Source organism: Manis javanica, chromosome 9 (assembly GCF_040802235.1).
Source record: "Manis javanica isolate MJ-LG chromosome 9, MJ_LKY, whole genome shotgun sequence".
Classification (NCBI taxonomy): domain Eukaryota; kingdom Metazoa; phylum Chordata; class Mammalia; order Pholidota; family Manidae; genus Manis; species Manis javanica.
Genome location: NC_133164.1, coordinates 90,168,617 through 90,189,488, shown reverse-complemented (window position 1 = coordinate 90,189,488; position 20,872 = coordinate 90,168,617). Strand labels below are relative to the sequence as shown.

At 37.3% G+C, this 20,872-nt stretch overlaps 1 pseudogene; it reads left to right on the top strand.

Moving 5' to 3' along the window:
* The first annotated feature begins 7,845 nt into the window (after positions 1 to 7,845).
* LOC108388332 (small ribosomal subunit protein eS27-like) lies at positions 7,846 to 11,695 on the top strand (annotated as a pseudogene).
* The last annotated feature ends 9,177 nt before the right edge of the window (positions 11,696 to 20,872 follow it).

Here is a 20,872-nt window from a genome sequence, read left to right as displayed (position 1 = left end):
GATGTTGATGGATTTTCGATTGTTGTACCATCCTTGCATCCCTGGGATGAATCCCACTTGGTCATGGTGTATGATCCTTTTGATATACTGTTGAATTCTGTTTGCTAATATTTTATTGAGTATTTTTGCATCTACATTCATCAGGGATATTGGTCTGTAATTTTCTTTTTTGGTGGGGTCTTTGCCTGGTTTTGGTATTAGGGTTATGTTGGCTTCATAGAATGAGTTTGGGAGTATTACCTCTTCTTCTATTTTGTGGAACACTTTAAGGAGAATGGGTATTATGTCTTCTCTGTGTGTCTGATAAAATCCCGAGGTAAATCCGTCCGGTCCCGGGGTTTTGTTCTTGGGTAGCTTTTTGATTACCGTTTCAATTTCTTTGCTCGTAATTGGTTTGTTTAACTTTTGTGTTTCTTCCTTGGTCAGTCTTGGGAGGTTGTATTTTTCTAGGAAGTTGTCCATTTCTTCTAGGTTTTCCAGCTTGTTGGCATATAGGTTTTCATAGTAGTCTTTAATAATTCTTTGTATTTCTGTGGAGTCTGTCGTGATTTTTCCATTCTCATTTCTGATTATGTTGATTTGTGTTGATTCTCTGTTTCTCTTAATAAGTTGGGCTAGAGGCTTATCTATTTTGTTTATTTTCTCAAAGAACCAGCTCTTGGTTTTGTTGATTTTTGCTACTGTTTTATTCTTCTCAATTTTGTTTATTTCTTCTCTGATCTTTATTATGTCCCTCCTTCTGCTGACTTTAGGCCTCATTTGTTCTTCTTTTTCCAGTTTAGATAATTGTGATGTTAGACTATTCATTTGGGATTGTTCTTCCTTCTTCAAGTGTGCCTGGATTGCTATATACTTTCCTCAGTATAGTATAGTATATACTATACTGCTTTCGCTGCATCCCACAGAAGTTGGGGCTTAGTGTTGTTGTTGTCATTTGTTTCTATATATTCCTTGATCTCTATTTTGATTTGTTCATTGGTCCATTGATTATTTAGTAGCATGTTGTTAAGCCTCCATGTGTTTGTGAGCCTTTTTGTTTTCTTTGTAGAATTTATTTCTACTTTTATACCTTTGTGGTCTGAAAAATTGGTTGGTAGAATTTCAATATTTTGGAGTTTACTGAGGCTCCTTTTGTGAGCTATTATGTGGTCTATTCTGGAGAATGTTCCATGTGCACTTGAGAAGAATGTATATCCTGTTGCTTTTGGATGTAGAGTTATATAGATGTCTATTAGGTCCATCTGTTCTAGTGTGTTGTTCAGTGCTTCCATGTCCTTACTTATTTTCTGCCTGGTGGATCTATCCTTCGGGGTGAGTGGTGTGTTGAAGTCTCCTAAAATGAATGCATTGTAGTCTATTTCCCTCTTTAGTTCTGTTAGTATTTGCTTCACATATGCTGGTGTTCCTGTATTGGGTGCATATATATTTAGAATGGTTATATCCTCTTGTTGGACTGAGCCCTTTATCATTATGGAGTGTTCTTCTTTATCTCTTGTTACTTTCTTTGTTTTGAAATCTATTTTGTCTGATATTAGTACTGCAACCCCTGCTTTCTTCTCACTGTTGTTTGCCTGAAGTATGTTTTTCCATCCCTTGACTTTTAGTCTATGCTTATCTTTGGGTTTAAGGTGAGTTTCTTGTAAGCAGTATATAGATGGGTCTTGCTTTTTTATCCATTCTATTACTCTGTGTCTTTTGATTGGTGCATTAAGTCCATTTACATTTAGGGTGACTATTGAGAGATATGTGCTTATTGCCATTGCAGGCTTTAGATTCGTGGTTACCAAACGTTCAAGGTTAGCTTCTTTAGTATCTTACTGCCTAACTTAGCTCGCTTATTGAGCTGTTATATACACCGTCCGGAGATTCTTTTCTTCTTTCCCTTCTTATTCCTCCTCCTCCATTCTTCATATGTTGTGTGTTTTGTTCTGTGCTCTTTTTAGGGGTGCTCCCATTTAGAGCAGTCCCTGTAGGATGCCCTGTAGAGGTGGTTTGTGGGAAGCAAATTCCCTCAGCTTTTGCTTGTCTGGGAATTGTTTAATCCCGCCATCATATTTTAATGATAGTCATGCTGGATACAGTATCCTTGGTTCAAGGCCCTTCTGTTTCATTGCATTAAGTATATCATGCCATTCTCTTCTGGCCTGTAGGGTTTCTGTCGAGAAGTCGGATGTTAGCCTGATGGGTTTTCCTTTATAGGTGACCTTTTTCTCTCTAGATGCCTTTAAAACTCTTTCCTTGTCCTTGATCCTTGCCATTTTAATTACTATGTGTCTTGCTGTTGTTCTCCTTGGATCCTTTCTGTTGGGGGTTCTGTGTAATTCCATCGTCTGTACGATTATTTCCTCCCCCAGTTTGGGGAAGTTTTCAGCAATTATTTCTTCAAAGAGACTTTCTATCCCTTTTCCTCTTTCTTCCTCTTCTGGTATCCCTATAATATGAATATTATTCCTTTTGTATTGGTCACAGATTTCTCTTAGTGTTGTTTCATTCCTGGAGATCCTTTTATCTCTCTCTATGTCAGCTTCTATATGTTCCTGTTCTCTGGCTTCTATTCCTTCAATGGCCTCTTGCATCTTATCCATTCTGCTTATGAATCCTTCCAGGGATTGTTTCACTTCTGTGATCTCCTTCCTGACATCTGTGATCTCCCTCCGGACTTCATCCCACTGCTCTTGCATTTTTCTCTGCATCTCATCCCATTGCTCTTGCATTTTTCTCTGCATCTCTGTCAGCATGTTCATGATTTTTATTTTGAATTCTTTTTCAGGAGGACTGGTTAGGTCTGTCTCCTTCTCAGGTGTTGTCTCTGTGATCTTTGTCTGCCTGTAGTTTTGTCTTTTCATTGTGATAGAGATAGTGTTCAGAGCTGGTACAAGTGACCGCTGGAAGAGCTTCCCTTCTTGTTGGTTTGTGGCCTTCCTCACCTGGGAGAATTGCGACCTCTAGTGGCTTGTGCTGGGCAGCTGTGTGCAGACAGGGCTTCTGCTTCCTGCCCAGTTGCTATGGGGTTTATCTCCGCTGTTGCTTTGTGCATGGCCTGGCTGGGGCTGCTCCTCCAAAATGGTGGAGCCCCGTTGGAGGGGAAGCGGCTGGGAGGCTGTTTATCTCCGTAAGTGGCCTCTGTGCTCCCTGCTGCCCTGGGGGTTAGAGTGCCCAGAGATCCCCAGATTCCCTGCCTCTGGTCTAAGTGACCTCTCCTGCCCCTTTAAGACTTCCAAAAAGCACTCTCCAAACCAAAACAACAACAGCAACAATGAGAGAGGGAACAGAAAAAAAATTTTAAAAAAATAAGGAAAAAGCACTTGATTTTTTTTTTGTCCTTAGGCCCCGGTCCGAGGCACCCGCTCACTGGTCCTGCTGCCCTGCCTCCCTAGCACCAGGGTCCCTGTCCCTTCAAGGCTTCCAAAAAGCACCCACCCACTGGTCCCGCAGGGAAAAACACGCGATATTCTTTGTCCTCAGGCGCCGGTCCCAGGCACCAGCTCACCAGTCCCGCCCCCCTTCCTCCCTAGCACCAGGGTCCCTGTCTCTTTAAGGCTTCCAAAAAGCACTCGCCAAAAAGAGAAAAAAAAGGGGAAAAACGTGCGATTTCGTCCGTACTCAGGTGCGGGTCTCAGGCACCCGCCCACAGGTCCCGCAGGGAAAAACGCAGGATATTCTTTGTCCTCGGGTGCCTGTCCCAGGCACCCGCTCACCAGTCCCGCCACCCTGCCTCCCTAGCACTGGGGTCCCTGTCCCTTTAAGGCTTCCAAAAAGCACTCGCCAAAAAGAGAAAAAAAAAGGGGAAAAACGCGCAATTTCCTCCGTCCTCAAGTGCCGGTCCCAGGCACCTGCTCACCGGTCCCGCCACCCTGCCTCCCTAGGAATGGGGTCCCTGTCCCTTTAAGGCTTCCAAAAAGCACTCGCCAAAAAAAGAAAAAACCGCTCCGGTTTCTTTCCACCCGCCGGGAGCCAGGGGGCGGGGCGCTCGGGTCCCGCAGGGTCAGGGCTTGTATCTTACCCCCTTCACAAGGCACTGGGTTCTTGCAGATGTGGATGTGGTCTGGATGTTGTCCTGTGTCCTGTGGTCTCTATTTTAGGAAGATTTTTCTTTGTTATATTTTCATAGCTCTATGTGTTTTGGGGAGGAGATTTCCACTGCTCTACTCACGCCGCCATCTTGGCTCCGCCCCTAAAATTGCTTTTTAAAATGTTCTTAGTGAAAATATTGTTGGCATCTAATTGAAATTACATTCTGTGTAAATTTATTTGAGGAGTGTTGATGATTTTAGTTTCCTCATTAAGAGACAAATCTGTATTATGCAAAAATTCAAATATTGGGTCATTTCTGTTTTTTATTTTGTTGGTTGATAGGAGATGAGTGCAATTTTGAAATTACTGGTTATGGTACCCATCCAGATAGGGAGGCTATTTCATTCAGTTCAAAAAGCATTTTATTGAATTCTTACTGTGTACCAACCACTTCGGGCATTGAATCTAGAAATGAAGGCCCTATGCTGGTATTTCAGCTATTGGCAGGACTTCAGAATTTATTTTTTGGTATTAGGGCAGAATTTTGTGAAACAAAGCACATTGTTTTTCCTCCCCTGCCTAAAGGAATAATTTCTCACAAGTGCCCTGTACATAGAATAAAAATAACAGAGTTGTCAGACCTTTTCATAAAACATCTTCCTCTGTGGTAGCTAAGAAACCTAAAGTGATTATTAATTTCTCAGTTAACATTTAAAGTATTTTCTCCACTAAAGAAGTAATATACAGTCAAACTTTTACCCATGAGCAGTCCTAGAACTCTTCCTCTAAACATCTCAAACCCATGTTTACTACTAATTTACTACTGTCTCCATATTACTACTAACTCTCTAGTGCAAACCACCAGTATCTTTCTAACGCTTTGTAACTAGTATTCCAACTTTCTTCTTCCCCACGTTTACAAAGCATTTTCTACATAGCAGCCATGATTAAAAAAAAATTTATGGACATTCCCAAAGCCTAAAAAATATAGTATAATTTGTTGATGTACTCATCACCTTCCTTCAGGAATTACCAATAATTCCCACTCTCCAGATGCCATGTTATTTTGTCTATAAATATTTCAGTGTATTTATAAATTACAGGTCTTTTTTTAAATTAAGGTGTCATTGATAAACAATCCTATGGAGGTGTCACATGAGCAACATTGCAGTTACTACATTCACCCGTATTATCAAGTCCCCCCTCCACCCCATTGCAGTCACTGTCCATCAGTGCATTGAGATGCTATAGAGTCACTACTTGTCTTCTCTGTGCTATACTGCCTTCCCCGTGACTCCTCTACATTATGTGTGCTGATCATAATGTTCCTTAATCCCTTCCTCCCTCTCCACCCACCTTCCCTACCCCCGTTTTTTGGTAACTGCTAGTCCATTCTTGCATTCTGTGAGTCTGCTGTTGTTTTGTTCCTTCAGTTTTGCTTTGTTCTTATACTCCACAAATGAGAGAAATTGTTTTGTACTTGTCTTTCTCTGCCTGGCTTATTTCACTGAGCATAAAATACCCTCTAGCTCCATCCATGTTTTTGTAAATGGTAGGATTTGTTTTCTTCTTATGGCTGAATAATACAACACTGTGTCTATGTACCACATCTCCTTTATCCATTCATCTACTGATGGACACTTAGGTTGCTTCCATATCTTGACTATTGTAAATAGTGCTGCAATAAACATAGAGGTGCATATGTCTTTTTGGATCTGGGATCTTGTTTTCTTTGGGTAAATTTCTAAGAGTGGAGTTACTGAATCAAATGGTATTTCTATTTTTAGTGTTTTCAGGAACCTCCATATTGCTTTCCACAATGGTTGAACTAATTTACATTCCTGTCAACAGTGTAGGAGGGTTCTCCTTTCTTTGCATCCTTGCCAGCATTTGTTGTTACTTGTCTTTTGGATGTTGGAAGACAGGGCTTTTTTTTTTTTAGAAAAGTGCAACTTATAGCCACCTGTTAGTTGTACAACTCTGTACATATACTAAAAACATTGAACTGTACACTTTAAATGAGTGAATTGTATGGTATGCAACTTATATCTCAATAGAGCTATTAAAAAACAGCCACAATAGCATTATCCTATTAATAATTTCTCAAAATTATCAAATAGTCCAAGTTCACATTACCCCAGTTATCCTTACAAATTTTCTTAAATACTTTAACAGAGTTTTAAACATAAGTTAGATCATGTTACTATTCTACTTAAAACCCTTGATGGGTTTCCATCATAAAACCCAAAATCCTCACGCTAGTTCCCAAAGGTCTGGGCTATAATGGCCTTACATGACATGGCCTCTTTCTACTTCTGTGATTTTTATCTTTTGCCCATAAAGTTGTTTCACCTCAGAGCCTTTGCATTAGCTGTTCCCTCTGATGGAATGCCCATCCCTTCTATTTTCACAAGGCTTCCTCTCAGTTTAAATGCCCTCTCAGAAAGGCAGTCTCTGATCAAACCCCCAATCTCCAGTCTCAGGTGGTATCCCAGTCCTTTCTCTGTCAGGTCACTCACTAAAAAAATAACAGCATAGCACGGTTTATTATCTGTTATATAATTTTTATTAATTAATGTCTGTCTGTCCCTTTTTCTGTGCCTGCCCTGCCTCACCCCAGTTTTTTCTGTCATGTTCACTGCTGAATCCTCAGTGCCTGAAATGTTAATTTGCATATAACAGACTCTCCCTAGGAGATACTGACACAAAATAGCCCAACTTATATCAGGCATTTGGTATTTATAAAAAAGTTATTTGATAGAATATATCACCCAACTGCATAAACAGTGTTCAACGTTCCAATCTGATGTGTTATTTTGAAAGGGCCACTTTTTGTTTAAAATTTTTATATATACCCTTTGTTTCTGTAGTAATTAGAAGGTATTTGAAATCACGATTATTTTTTAGCTTGCACCCTTCATGTAGCATCTTGTTTACGTCAGAACTCAATAACTGACAAACATTCTGTTTGTTTTGTTTAGCAAAATGGTGTTTGCATACATAAGGTGAGAAAGAGAACCATAATACCTTGATTCTTTCTACATTACCACTTTTTTTTTTTTTGTCTTCAGTTGTGGGCCACCACACCTTTAGCTTATGTGAGCTATCTCTGCTACTTGTTCTCGGGTGAGGTAGCTTAAGAGTGGCAGTGGTAGGCTGAATGACAAATGACCCCCTAAAGAAGTGGTTAGAGTTACCTTGAGATAGGGGAAGAATCCTGAACTATCCAGGTGGGTCCAACATAATAACAAACAAAGGTCTGTGTAGGGAGGAGGTGGGAGGATCAGAATATCAAAAGCAGAAAATGTAAGGCTGTCAGCAGAGGTTTGGACGATATGTCTTTAAGTGGAGGGCAGGATGGTGAATGAGGGGACGTAGGTGTCATCTACAAGGTGGGTGAGTCAAGGAAATGGGTTCCTCCAAAGCCTTCAGAATGAATGCAGTCCTGAAAACACCTTGAATTTTTAGCCCAGTGAAACTTATTTTAGATGTCTGACATCCTGAATTATAAGAGAAATAATTTGTATTGTTCCAAGCCACTAAGTCTATGGTAATTTTACAGCAGCAACATGAAGCTAATACAGTCTTTTTACTTAAACTTGAATGATAACAGAATGTGTACAGAGTGTTCTGAGGTTAACTTGATTTCTGGTTTAATAGCTACTTAATCAACTTATTCCAATAAGAAAAACCACATATAATTGTGGTCATGTGAAAACAGGCAAGAAAAGTGGCAACCCCCTACTCCCCCACCTTCAAACAAGGTAGCTTCCGTAAAGGAAGCCTTAAGGAACTGAGACGGCACCTTCCCGGCAGTGACGACCTGCCAGTGAGAACATGCCTCTTGCAAAGGATCTCCTTCAGTGCCCTCCAGAAGGAGAGAAGAGGAAACACAAGAAGAGCGGAGCCCCAGTTCCTATTTAATGGATGTGAAATGCCCAAGATGCTATAACATCACCACCGTCTCTAGCCACGCACAAACGGTAATTTTGTGCTTTGGCCGCTCCACTGTGCTCTGCCAGTCTACAGGGCGAAAACGAGGATGCTCCTTTAGACGGGAAACCATCCCACTGAACATATTTTGGGTAGAAAAAAAATTGAGATGGCAACTTCAGGTAGGTAATTTGGAAGAAGAAAAAGGTGTAGTTGACTGAATAATGAAAGAATATCACGTGCTGCAGTCACAGCATCAATTTCACAATACCGGTAAACTCTTGATGGCTTTTTTCCCTTGTATTTTACACAGATCAGAAACCCCTTGACCTTGCCCATGGGGCTGAAATGAAACACATTCTTATTGGTAATAAGGTATGTAGTAATGGCTTGCATTAATAAGTTTTAGGAAAATTTTTAAATTCTTGAAATACACAGATGGCATTTTTAATTAAAAAATGATTTCAATTGAAACAATAAGGCCCTCTCTGGAAGGTAGGCTGGGATGTTTTTTTAAATTGTAACACCAGAAAGAATTATTCTCAGGTGTTCTATTTTTACTAAAAAAATTTTTTTTCAGTTTCTGAAATATATGTGATTTAATTATTCTTGGATCTTATAATGTAAACAACTCTTGTACTGCTGGACTTTATTAGTCATTCACTCGTAACAATCTTGTCTTTTATGTTGATGGTTTAACACTTAGGTGACCAAGTTTGTACAGAAAACAGTAGGAGAAACTTTTTCTTACTTAATCATAGAATTACAGTATTTTTGTTTTGAATATTGAACCAGGAAGGACTTAGGAGGGATTTAACTTTTGAATTGTCACAGAACACACATAAAAAATCTTCTTCTAACTTTCTGTGCGCTTTGGAGTTCAGTTATTTTGTAGAATTACCTGTTTTAGAGAACATAATTTCTTTTGCATTTGCAAGTATGCCCTCTATATTTATGTACATATGCTTGTATAAAATAAACTTAGGGTAATCTTTTTTTTTTGGAAATTCATTCAGGGCTTTGAGGAAATTGTCTTTGAAACCCACAACTGATATCTTTCTTATAAATATCCCCAAACAATATTGTCAGGACCATAAATGGTGTTCATTGTTGATCTGAGCAGTGTGGCATTTCTTCTGTTTCTGTGACCCTGTAGCGCTGTGTTTTCATTACTGCCCCTAACAATACTTAAGTGCATGTTAGATCATTTTTTAATGTTCATTAGTATTTCTAGATGAAAGATTCAGAACTGTCACAACTTAATTATGACTTTTTATCAGTCAAGTATTTCAGTCTAGATGTGTCAGCCTTGAAAGTCTGTCATTTTTCCTTTAGAGTTCAAGACTTTTTGGCTGTAGATTACTCTGGGTAGTGTTAGAACATGGAGTCCTTTCATGGTATAGGAAACACTAAGTATCGTGGGGCTTTACCTTTATTACAGTATCTAAATTTGAAAGAGAAGTTTTCACTTACCTCTTTTCCTTTTGCCTTGATAATTTAATATTTATTTTGAAGGCCTGACGCAGTTCATAATATTTATCACCAGGGATGCAAACATCTAACTCAAGCAGTATGCCCCTTAGGAATATATGCGCGTCTTTTGTTAAAACTGTGAGATCAGTTCTGCAAGTAATTGCCCCAAACCATTTGTATACACTGTTCTGTAACATCTTGGGGTAGAAAACACTTGTATAGATTTTTATTTGACAACAAGTAACAAGTTGTGAACAAAAAATAAGTTTTTATTTGATAACACAAATTGTGGAATCTCTGTTTTAAAAATATAATCCACTTTTGTTAATCTCCACATATTGTGGGATGAGAGATGAGCTATCCAAAAGCATTTATACAGAGCCCTTAGTGTTTTGTATGTGTCTGTATGTATGTGTTCTCATGTATATATGCATGTGCATATGCATGTATTCGTACATGGGTATAGTGGGATAATGGAAGTTGAATGGTGCTAAGATTTAAACTCTATGTTGAAATCAGGATTCTTAGGTTCTCTGTGTTCACTTCTGGCTGTTTTACTTTTACCAACCAGGAGAATAAGTGAGTTTTTCCTCTTTAGAGATTAGTCTAAGACTGGAGCCTAGACAAACTTTCTGGTCTCCCACTTAGGTCCTTAAAGGCTGTCAGCATGCTGTGGCCACCCATCTGTTTTGGGGGGCACAGTGCCAACCTTCCTCAGTGTGAACACTCTCAGAAGACCAGTGGGTCTTCTGGTGGGAGTCACAGACTTGGTCGCAGTCTCCAGCAGTCCAGCCTGATCACACAGGCAACCACTTCATTGTCCTTCTCCACCATTCTACTTTCTGTTTCTATGACTTAAACCACTTTAGATACCTCTTATAAGGAGAATCATGCAGTATTTGCCTTTTATGACTGGCATATTTCACTTTGCATAATATCCTCAAGGTTCATGCATGTGACAATATTTCTTTTCTAAAGTTAAATAATACTCAATTGTGTGTATATACCACATTTTCTTTTTCCATTCATCCATCAACAGATGTTTAGATTGCTTCCACCTCTTGGTTATTGTGAATAATGTTCACTGAACAGGTGCATGCAAATACCTCTTCAAGATCCTGTTTTCAGTGCTTTTGGATATATAGATAGGAGTGGAATCGCTGGATCATATGGTAGTCTATTTTCAGTTTTTTCTGAAATTCCCAGACTGTCTTCCATAGCAGCTGTAGTGTTTATATTCATACCCACAGTGCACAAGGGCTTCAATTTCAATTCTCCTTGTCCCAACCAACACCTCTGTTCTTTTCTTTTCTTTTCTTTTTGTATTGGCCATCCTAATGAGTGTGAAGTAATATTTAATTGTAGTTTGACTTCCATTTCCCTAATGATGAGTGATGTTGAGCATCTTTTCATGTGCCTATTGAGTATTTGTATATATTAAGAAATGCCTACGTCCTTTGCCCATCTTTTAACTGGGTTGTTTTTTGTTGTTGTTGAGTTGGAGGAGTTCTTTGTATATTTTGGATATTAACCCCTTATCAGCATGCTGTTTGTAAATATATTCTCCCATTCTGTAGGGCACCCTTTCATTTTGTTGATAATGCCCTTTAATGCATAGACATTTGTAATTTTGAAATATTTCAATTTATTTTTTCTTTTTTCACTTGTGCTTTTGTTTTCTCATATTTTTTAATGAAGTATAGTTGATTGACAATATTATATTGATTTTAAGTATACAACATAGTGATTCAGCAGTTATATACATTATTAGATCCTCATCCCAACTAGTGTGGTTTCAACCATTATTTCTTCAAATATTTTTTCATCCTTTCTTCCTCTCTTCTTCTGGGACTCCCTTGTCTGTTGACACATGTGATAGTTCCATACAATGGTTTCTTCCTTCTGCCATCTCAGATTTTCTGTTGTGTCTCTCTTTCTCTTAATGGATTTTTCATTTCAGTTTTTGTAATTTTCAACACCAGAATTTCCATCTGTTTTTTTTTTTATAACTTGCCTCTTCTTGTTAACATTTTCTATTTGATGAACTGTCATCATTATATTTTTTAATTCTTTAAATACAAAAGTTTTAGTTTCTGGACATCTTTAAAGAGCTGTAACATTTCTGGTCATTTTCCAGTTTGTTGCGTGCTCCCAGCAATATTCAGATATTCAGATCTCTTGTGCTGTGGTGTCGGCCATTCCTGATTGTCGCACTGAGATTGCTGTGTTTTTCTGGCAATGCCCCAGACTTGGAGTTTTCAAGGCCCTGCTCTGACTAAAGTCAGCCCCAATATTCAAAGCTTGGTACGATCCATCTTAGTATGATTGTGCCACAGAGTTAGGGGGCAGTGGAATGGACCCAGGCTAAAACTACACCAACACCTGCTGTTCTTAATAAGATTCAGATTTTCTCGAATAAATGCTTTTCAATTAGTTGTATGTCTTTGGTCTTCCAGTGTTGTGGAATTGTTGCTTTTGATTGGGATTGTATTGACTCTTTGGAAGTTTATGGCAAGGATTGTTATTTTAGGAATATTGAGACCTTCAAGCTATGGAATTGCGTATCTCTCCTTCATTGAAATTTTCCTCCATTTCCTTTTTTAGTTTTTTGCTAAATTCTTAAGCATTTATTTTTTGAAGCTACCATGATAGACTTCAAATTTTCATGCTCTGTTTTGCTGATATTATATACAAGTACAAAAATCTTTTTTCAGTATTTACCTAAAGTCCTGCAAGTTTGCTAAAGTCATTCGTTCTTGTAGCTCTTTTATGAATTCCTCAGAGTCTCCTACCTATGCAGTCATGTTTTCTGTAAATAAGGATTGTTATATTTCTTTACAATACTTATGCCTTTCCTTTCTTATCCTTGCTTTATTGTGCTAGAATTGACCTCCAATACAGTTTTAAATATAATTGGTGAGAGTTGACATCCTTATTTTGTTATGTTAGGTACAAAGCATTGCATTGAGCTTTTCATCACTGAGTTATTAGCTATAGATTTTTCATAGATGCCATTCATCTGGTTCAAGAAATTCTTTAAATTTCCTAGTTTACTGAGAGCCCTCATTATGAAAATACATTGAATTTCATTAAATGCTTTTTCCATATCACTGAAATGATCTCAGGGTTTTACTTATTTGCTCTATTGATGTGATTAAATACATTGATAGATATTAGGGAGTTAAACCAATCTTATATTGCTGGGATAAATCCCAGCTAGTCATGATACGTTACCATTTAAATATACTGTTTGCTAATAGTTTAAGGATATTTGCTTCTGTGTTCATGATGGTTATTGGTTTATATTTTTCTTGTGATATTTTTCTCTAGTTTTAGAATCAGAGTATATAACATAGTCAGTCTTACATAGTAAATTGGAAAATATTCCCTTTCAGTTTTCTGGAAGAGTTTGTGTAGGATTAGGTTTATAAGGCTTGATAGAATTCACTGAGAAGTCACATGAACCAGAAGGTGTTTTATGTGTCAAGGATTGTAATTAAAAATTTAATTTTTTCAACTGCTATACAACTATTCAGATCTTCTATTTATTCTTTGGTTGATGTTCGTAATTTTTACTTTTCAAGAAATTTCTTTAGGTTATCAAACATCATTAATAACATTTCCTTCTTAGGTTTTTAATGTTTGTGTGATAGGCAATGTGTACCCTCTTTCATTTTTTATATTGGTAATTTGTGTCTTTTCTCTTTCCTAAATCAGCCTGGCTAACTGTTTATCAACTTTATCGATCTTTTCAAAGAACCAGCTCTTAATTTTATTGAAATTTATTGTTGTTTTTGTTTTCTATTGTTTTTTTTTCTTTTTAAAAAATTTCTCCATGTTTTAGGTTTAATTTGCTCTCATATCATTTAACATTTGAAACTGAGTTTATTGATTTAGACCTGTTGTCTTTACTAACAGAGCCATTTTACCCAAAATGAAGTTGTATTTCCTCCTTTTTAGCTATTTAAATTTTATCCTACTAATTTTGGCTTATTGTATTTTCATTATCCAGTTCAGAATATTTTCTGATTCTTTTGTAGTTGCTTTTATTAATCAATGAATATTTATAAGTATGTTGTTTAAATTCCAGATAGTTGGGGTTCTCCTGATTACCTTGTTTTTGAGTTATAATTTAATTCCATTTTGATCATTGAATAAATCCTAGAGGATTTGTATCATGTCAGATTTATTGAGACCTGCTTGATGGCTTTATGTATGGATTATCCTAGTAAATGCATTGAAAATGTGTATTTTGCTATTGTTAGGTGTAGTATTCCATAAATACTCAGTCATGGTGGGTGGTACCTTTGTTCAGATCTTCTGTGTCTTTGCTGATTTTTGACTAATTGTATCAATTGCTGAGAGAGGGGTATTAAAATCTTCAGCTGTGCTTATGGCATTGTTTTTGTGCTCTGTTGTTGATCACATACATACCTATGTTTGCTATCTTCTTGATTAAATGACCCTTGTATCATTATGTGGTAGCCCTTTTTATCTCCTGTAAAAATTTTGTTCTGAAATCTATCTGCCTGATACTAATATAACCATTCAGGCCTTCATATGCTGTTTCTATAGTGTCTCTTTTTCTGTCCATTTTCTTTCAACCTGTGTATATCTTTATTTTCTGTCTTTTGTAGATAGTATATTTACTTTACAGTTTTTGCCTTTTAATTAATTTCTTTTGAGAGTGTGTTCATTTTCTTGCTTCCTCATATGTCAAGTAATTTTGGATTGTATCCTTACTCTTATGAATGTTAAGTTCTGGAAATTCTACATTCTGTTATTTTTCTCCACTAGAACTATATTCAGTATGATAACTACTAGACATATATGCTATTTACATTCAAACTAATTGGAATTAAATAAAAAATTCAGTTCCTCATTTTAACTCGCCACATTGCAAGTGCTCAGTAGTCACATGTGGCTACCACTTTGGACAGTGCAGGTAGAGAATATTTCCATCATCATAGAAAGTTCTATTGGGCAAAATGAATAGGTTTCTAAATTTGGGGTGATACTAGCAAAGTGGGGATTTTATTTGTTGAAGATATCTTGATTCTATACAATCTGAACTTTGTATTATAAGAAGTAATGAGCAGATGCTAAATTTTAGCCAAATGAGAAAGTAAATTAAACTTCCCTAACTTAAGAATAATTCCTATTTAAAATGAATGTACAGACAGATGAATATGCATCAACATAGGACTATAAATAGATTGGTACATCCATACAAGAATGAAGCAGATATATAAATATTGATATATTTATTGGTATATTTAAGATTTAGAATTAAGTGAAAAGAGAAAGGTATAAAATGGTCTGTCTGATATGCTACTACTTGGGAGAAAAAAAAGCAGGGATGGACACACAAATTTGTGTAGGCTTAGATCATCCCTGGGGAGATGAGAAATTATTAGCAGTTATTGCTTTGAGGCTGGGGAGGGTGGGGATGAAAGGTACTCTAGGACTGATAGGCAGTTCTCCCTCATATGCCTACCTCATATCCTTTCACTTTTTGTTTTTAACTTTGTGTAAATATATATTACAAAATAAAACATTAAGAATATTACAGAGTAGGGCCATAATAATCACCAGATACCAGAAATAAATGTTCTATGGGTTGACTTAGCTTGAGGGAAGATGGAGTAGAGGTTATACTTGAAGTGGGTTTGGTGGGGGTTAGGAAGACCTGGAGATGAGTACTGGGGTCACAGCACTTGCAATACTGGCTCTTTTCTGCAAAGAGAAAAGTTATTAGTGTTTTATACTTTGCTGTTTTGAAAGTTTAAATGTAGATTATTGAGGTACAGTTTTTATGCAAGAAAATCAGTGCATTTTCTACCTTCAGTTTGATGTGTTTTGGTAAATATATCTACCCTGTGTAATTCCCTTGGGTCCCCTGCCAGACAGTCCCCTCCACCTTCGTCTCAGGCACAGCTTTCTGGTGTTACAGGCACTGTCAGTTTCGCCTGGTCTAGAATTCTATGTAATGGGATCATACGGTATTTGCCCTTGGTGCCTGCCTTCTTTCACTCATTATGCTGGGTTTCAGTAGTTTGTTCCTTTTTATTGCTGAATAGAAAGTGTGCTTCTGTTCTTCATTAACCAAATGAGACTTGTTTGTAACAAATAGCCTGGAAATAAAGACCTCTCTTCCACCCTGTCCACAACATATCCACTGCCTTGATACACATGTCTGAGCTGCCCTGTAGGCCAGGGTTCACAAAGTAGTTTAACATCAACTTAAATCTAACAAAGCCAGCAGCTGAAACATGGGTGGGCAGGTGGAGGGCAGGATCCCCTGGGTTGTGAATGTGGCGCAGCTCTCACCTGGGTGCCTCTGACCTGCTGGCCTCTGTCAGTTGGTGTGGTCCTGTGCTTGTGTTCGTGCCCACATAACTTGTATTTAAAATACTGTCACAGTTAGACTGGGTATTAGAACGTTGCTCATAGTGGGATCCCATTTACGTAGTATAAATAAAATCAAAAGACTCCCTGACTTAAGGTGATTGGCGTAGAAGTCAAGAATGGACACCATACTGGGCTCTGCAGAGAATTCCCAGGCATTAACCTTCACAAATAGGTTTTTAGGTTTTTAATAATATAAGGGAAATTACAGCAAATAGGAGAACATGTTGTATTTTATTGTATTAATAACCTCTTTCTGTTCTTTTTAGTACCAATTAAATGGCACTAACTGCTTTGAACAGAAGACACACTGTACCCAAGTATAAAACAGTATATGTAGATCAAATCATCTCCGGTTGACCTATTATATACTATTTAAAACAATAAAATCATCAATCAGGGAAACCTTTTTTTAGTAACTGTTAGATAGGCATGCTAAGGGAAGAGGGATGTGATCCACGTGTTTGGAGACAGTGCTGTGGGGAGTGATTCTCATCTTTAGGTATCACGTCAAGAGCTGTTGTTTCTTACACATTCCCAGCATGGAAATGAAGCCAGAGCTTGTTTTCATGCATCCAGCTAACTTTCGCCATAGAGACGGAAAGAGAAAACAGTAATACTGACTTGTGCATGGACAGGAGTATTAAATATGTATGGAGGGAAATGATGATTTTTCTATTAATAAATTATGAGTGTATATTGGGTTGTGGTGCATGTTTTTAGTGCCTCCAGATCAACGTTTTCCCTGCCTTTAACCTCTGTTCACAGGGTATGTCTGAAAAAATTATCCAGCATACCATTTCCCTTTCTGTGGTGTTTTAAATTGCATGGTGTAGGTACGCCCCTCTCCAAAAAAAATAAACGTGAATTATATTCTTATGTTCTTAGAGCTCTCAGAACAGAGGAACAGATTTTAAAGAGAACATTGCCTGTCACTAATGTAACATTGCCTGGTACCATGAATAATTCCACTGTGGTTGAGCTGAGCTTCATAAACACTAAAAAATTTATAAGGTGAAAAAGGAGGAAAGGGTACTTACCTATGTCACCTTGGCACATAGGTCTGATCTGGGGGGAGCAAAAATGCTTAGTGATGAGCCAGTTGAGGTTAGGAGTAAAAAGTAGGGAAGGTTCATAAGGTTAAATATATTACTCTACTGATGACGATGTGTGCCTAATGTTAAAGAGGTCAAGGGTCTCAGAGTAAGTGTTTTTTATTGTCATAACCAACCAACTTGCAATGATAATTTTCTTGCTTATTCTTCCTACCTCTGTAAAGGTAAAATACAAATAAAAGAAACTTCAAATTTTCATTGTTAATAAATGGATTTATATGATTTTTCATTTTCCACTTCCAAATCTATACTAAGATAAGATGAAAATTACATCATGAAACTGAATTTATGTTTTGCATTTAGGGATCTAAAAGTAGGAATTTCAGATTGCAAGGGAGAAAGCTTTCTATAATTAACTTTGCCTTGTTTTTATAGGCTTCTACTTACTAAGAAAATGTTGGATTATGTAGGGGCTGTGTGCACTCAGATTGCTGAATGAAATTAGCTTATGGTTTCCAAATGTTAGTGCCATCTGTATTTCTTTTTAACTAACAGTTTTTAAAATATATTTTTAAGGAATGCATTTTTAATTCCTTGATGAATTTAATCAAGTCTACTAAAAGTGTTAATAAATCAGAAATAAAATGCAGCATGATTTATTAGAAATCATGATTTATTTGAAATGATATACTTGTACGGTATCTACATACAGATATTGAATGTATTTAGAATTTAGAAATATTTATTTTTATTAATCCGTATATGATTAAATGTTCAATTTCTAGGGAAATTTTCTTTCACCTTCTTTTTCTCTGTTAGGAGTATGTCTCAATTATTGTATCAACCTATGAACTAAAAGTTTTTTTTTTTTTCTCATCAGTCTCCAATCTTCTGAAGCATAACGAACAAGTTCTTACATGCTGAACAAATTCTTACATAGTGAATAAGTTCTTACATGGTGAACAGTGTAAGGGCAGTCATCACAGAAACTTTCGGTTTTGATCACGCATTATGAACTATACACAATCGGGTCAAATATGAATATTCATTTGATTTTTATACTTAATTTATATGTGAATCCCACATTTCTCCCTTTATTATTATTATTATTTTAAATAAAATGCTGAAGTGGTAGGTAGATGCAAGATAAAGGTAGAAAACATAGTTTAGTGTTGTAAGAGAGCAAATGTAGATGATCAGGTGTGTGCCTGTAGACTATGTGTTAATCCAAGCTAGACAAGGGCAATAATACATCCATGGCTGCAGAAGATTTCTCTCAAAACAGGGGGGCTGAGGTTCTAAGCCTCACCTCTGTTGATCCTCAATTTCTCACCTGATGGTCCTCCTGCAACTGTGCCTGTCTTAGGTTGTTCCTCCCTTGAGGAATCTTACCCATCTCTGGCTAACCAGTCATCTTCCGGGGCCATACAGGGAAATGTAAAATTGGTAAGTGAGAGAGAAGCCATATTGTTTGAAAAGGTGAGCTTTTTACTTCTTTGCAGGTTTATGCCCTGTGGCTTCTATGCCCAGCATTTGTCTTGAGGTATCTTTACCACTTGGAGGAGTTATGATACTCGGTGAATTCGATATGAGGCACAAATTCTATTTAAGGATTGTAATTAGGAAGGAAGAAGAAAAGCTATAGAGGTAGCAGATGGAAGAAAACATGGGAAGATTGATTATTTCTTTGACATATCTTCTTGTAGAGTAACTTAAGCATGTATAGGTTTTTAAACTACTAATTAAATTGCGCACACACATTAACACAATAGGAATGCAGTTACATAACCAATGCAGATCTATAATTACCAGCCATCTCCAGTGAAGCCAAGAAAACCAGTTAGGCACCCTAGGCATTTGTGAAAATTTGTCTATGATATAGTGGATATTCTCCAACTGTACTTGAACAGTCTGAGAGAAATCAGACAAATTAAAACAACCCATTCCTGGGAACTGTTCACATCCCATATGTTCTTTTAACAGTAGTCTGTAGCTGTAAGATTTTGGAGCACCACAATTTGCACTTCTCCTAATTCTTGGTTGAGTTCCAACAGTATAGATCCAGTCAGATTTGTTGTTTTACTGTATGCACAGGCCAGCTTAGATATCTCCTTCTTCATTCCAATGGCAAGTGCAGGAACCGGTGGGATGAATGCAGCTACAACTGCAGCATCGCCTTGATCTTTGTTGAGGTTTTTTTGATGATCATCTTCTGGTATGACTCTTCCAGAGAGTGCTGATGTTGGAAGTTCTTTTTCATATCATATCTTAGTTCATTTTCTGGGTAGCCAAATTAGGCTTTGTTCCTCTGTATAAACACAAACAGACCCTTTGTCCACACTTTGATATACCCTTTATACCATTGTGTAGAACTCATTGGAGGTCACCACACAGGAACTGCTTTTTTTTTTTTAAGAGAAAGTAATATTATCAGAAAAGTGTACATCCATAGCCAATCATCTGACACCCTTTAAGTGATCAAAATTAAGGATATTTAAAGCATGCATTAATCATTGATTTACAGTTAGTTTTATCCTATCAGGGAGTAATCTGCCTTCTCTTTCTTTCTTTCTTTTTTTTTTTTGTTATCATTAATCTACACTTACATGAAGAATATTATGTTTACTAGGCTCTCCCCTATACCAGGTCCCCCATATAAACCCCTTTACAGTCACTGTCCATCAGCATAGCAAGATGTTGTAGAATCACTACTTGTCTTCTCTGTGATGTGCAGTGCTCCCCTTTCTCCCCCCCCCCCATGCATGCTAATCTTAATACCCCCTTTCTTCTTCCCGTGCCCCCTTATCCCTCCCTAACCACCCATCCTCCCCAGTCCCTTTCCCTTTGGTACTTGTTAGTACATTCTTGGGTTCTGTGATTCCACTGCTGTTTTGTTCCTTCAGTTTTTCCTTTGTTCTTATACTCCACAGATGAGTGAAATCATTTGGTATTTCTCTTTCTCCGCTTGGCTTATTTCACTGAGCATAATACCCTCCAGCTCCATCCATGTTGCTGTAAATGGTAGGATTTGCCCTCTTCTTATGGCTGAGTAGTATTCCATTGTGTATATGTACCACATCTTCTTTATCCATTCATCTACCGATGGACATTTAGGTTGCTTCCAATTCTTGCTTTTGTAAATAGTGCTGTGATAAACATAGGGGTGCATCTGTCTTTCTCAAACTTGATTGCTGCATTCTTGGGGTAAATTCCTAGGAGTGGAATTCCTGAGTCAAATGGTAAGTCTGTTTTGAGCATTTTGATGAACCTCCATATTGCTTTCCACAATGGTTGAACTAATTTACATTCCCACCAGCAGTGTAGGAGGGTTCCCCATTCTCCACAGCCTCGCCAACATTTGTTGTTGTTTGTCTTTTGGATGGCAGCCATCCTTACTGGTGTGAGGTGATACCTCATTGTAGTTTTAATTTGCATTTCTCTGATAATTAGTGATGTGGAGCATCTTTTCATGTGTCTGTTGGCCATCTGTATTTCTTTTTTGGAGAACTGTCTGTTCAGTTCCTCTGCCCAGTTTTTAATTGGATTATTTTATTTTTGTTTGTTGAGGTGTGTGAGCTCTTTATATATTTTGGACGTCAAGCCTTTATCGGATCTGTCATTTATGAAAATATTCTCACATACTGTAGGGTTTCTTTTTGTTCTATTGATGTTATCTTTTGCTGTACAGAAGCTTTTCAGCTTAATATAGTCCCACTTGTTCATTTTTGCTGTTGTTTTCCTTACCCGGGGAGATATGTTCAAGAAGAGGTCACTCATGTTTATGTCTAAGAGGTTTTTGCCTATGTTTTTTTCCAAGAGTTTAATGGTTTCATGACTTACATCCAGGTCTTTGATCCATTTTGAATTTACTTTTGTATATGGGGTTAGACAATGGTCCAGTTTCATTCTCCTACATGGAGCTGTCCAGTTTTGCCAACACCATCTGTTGAAGAGACTGTCATTTTGCCATTGTATGTCCATGGCTCCTT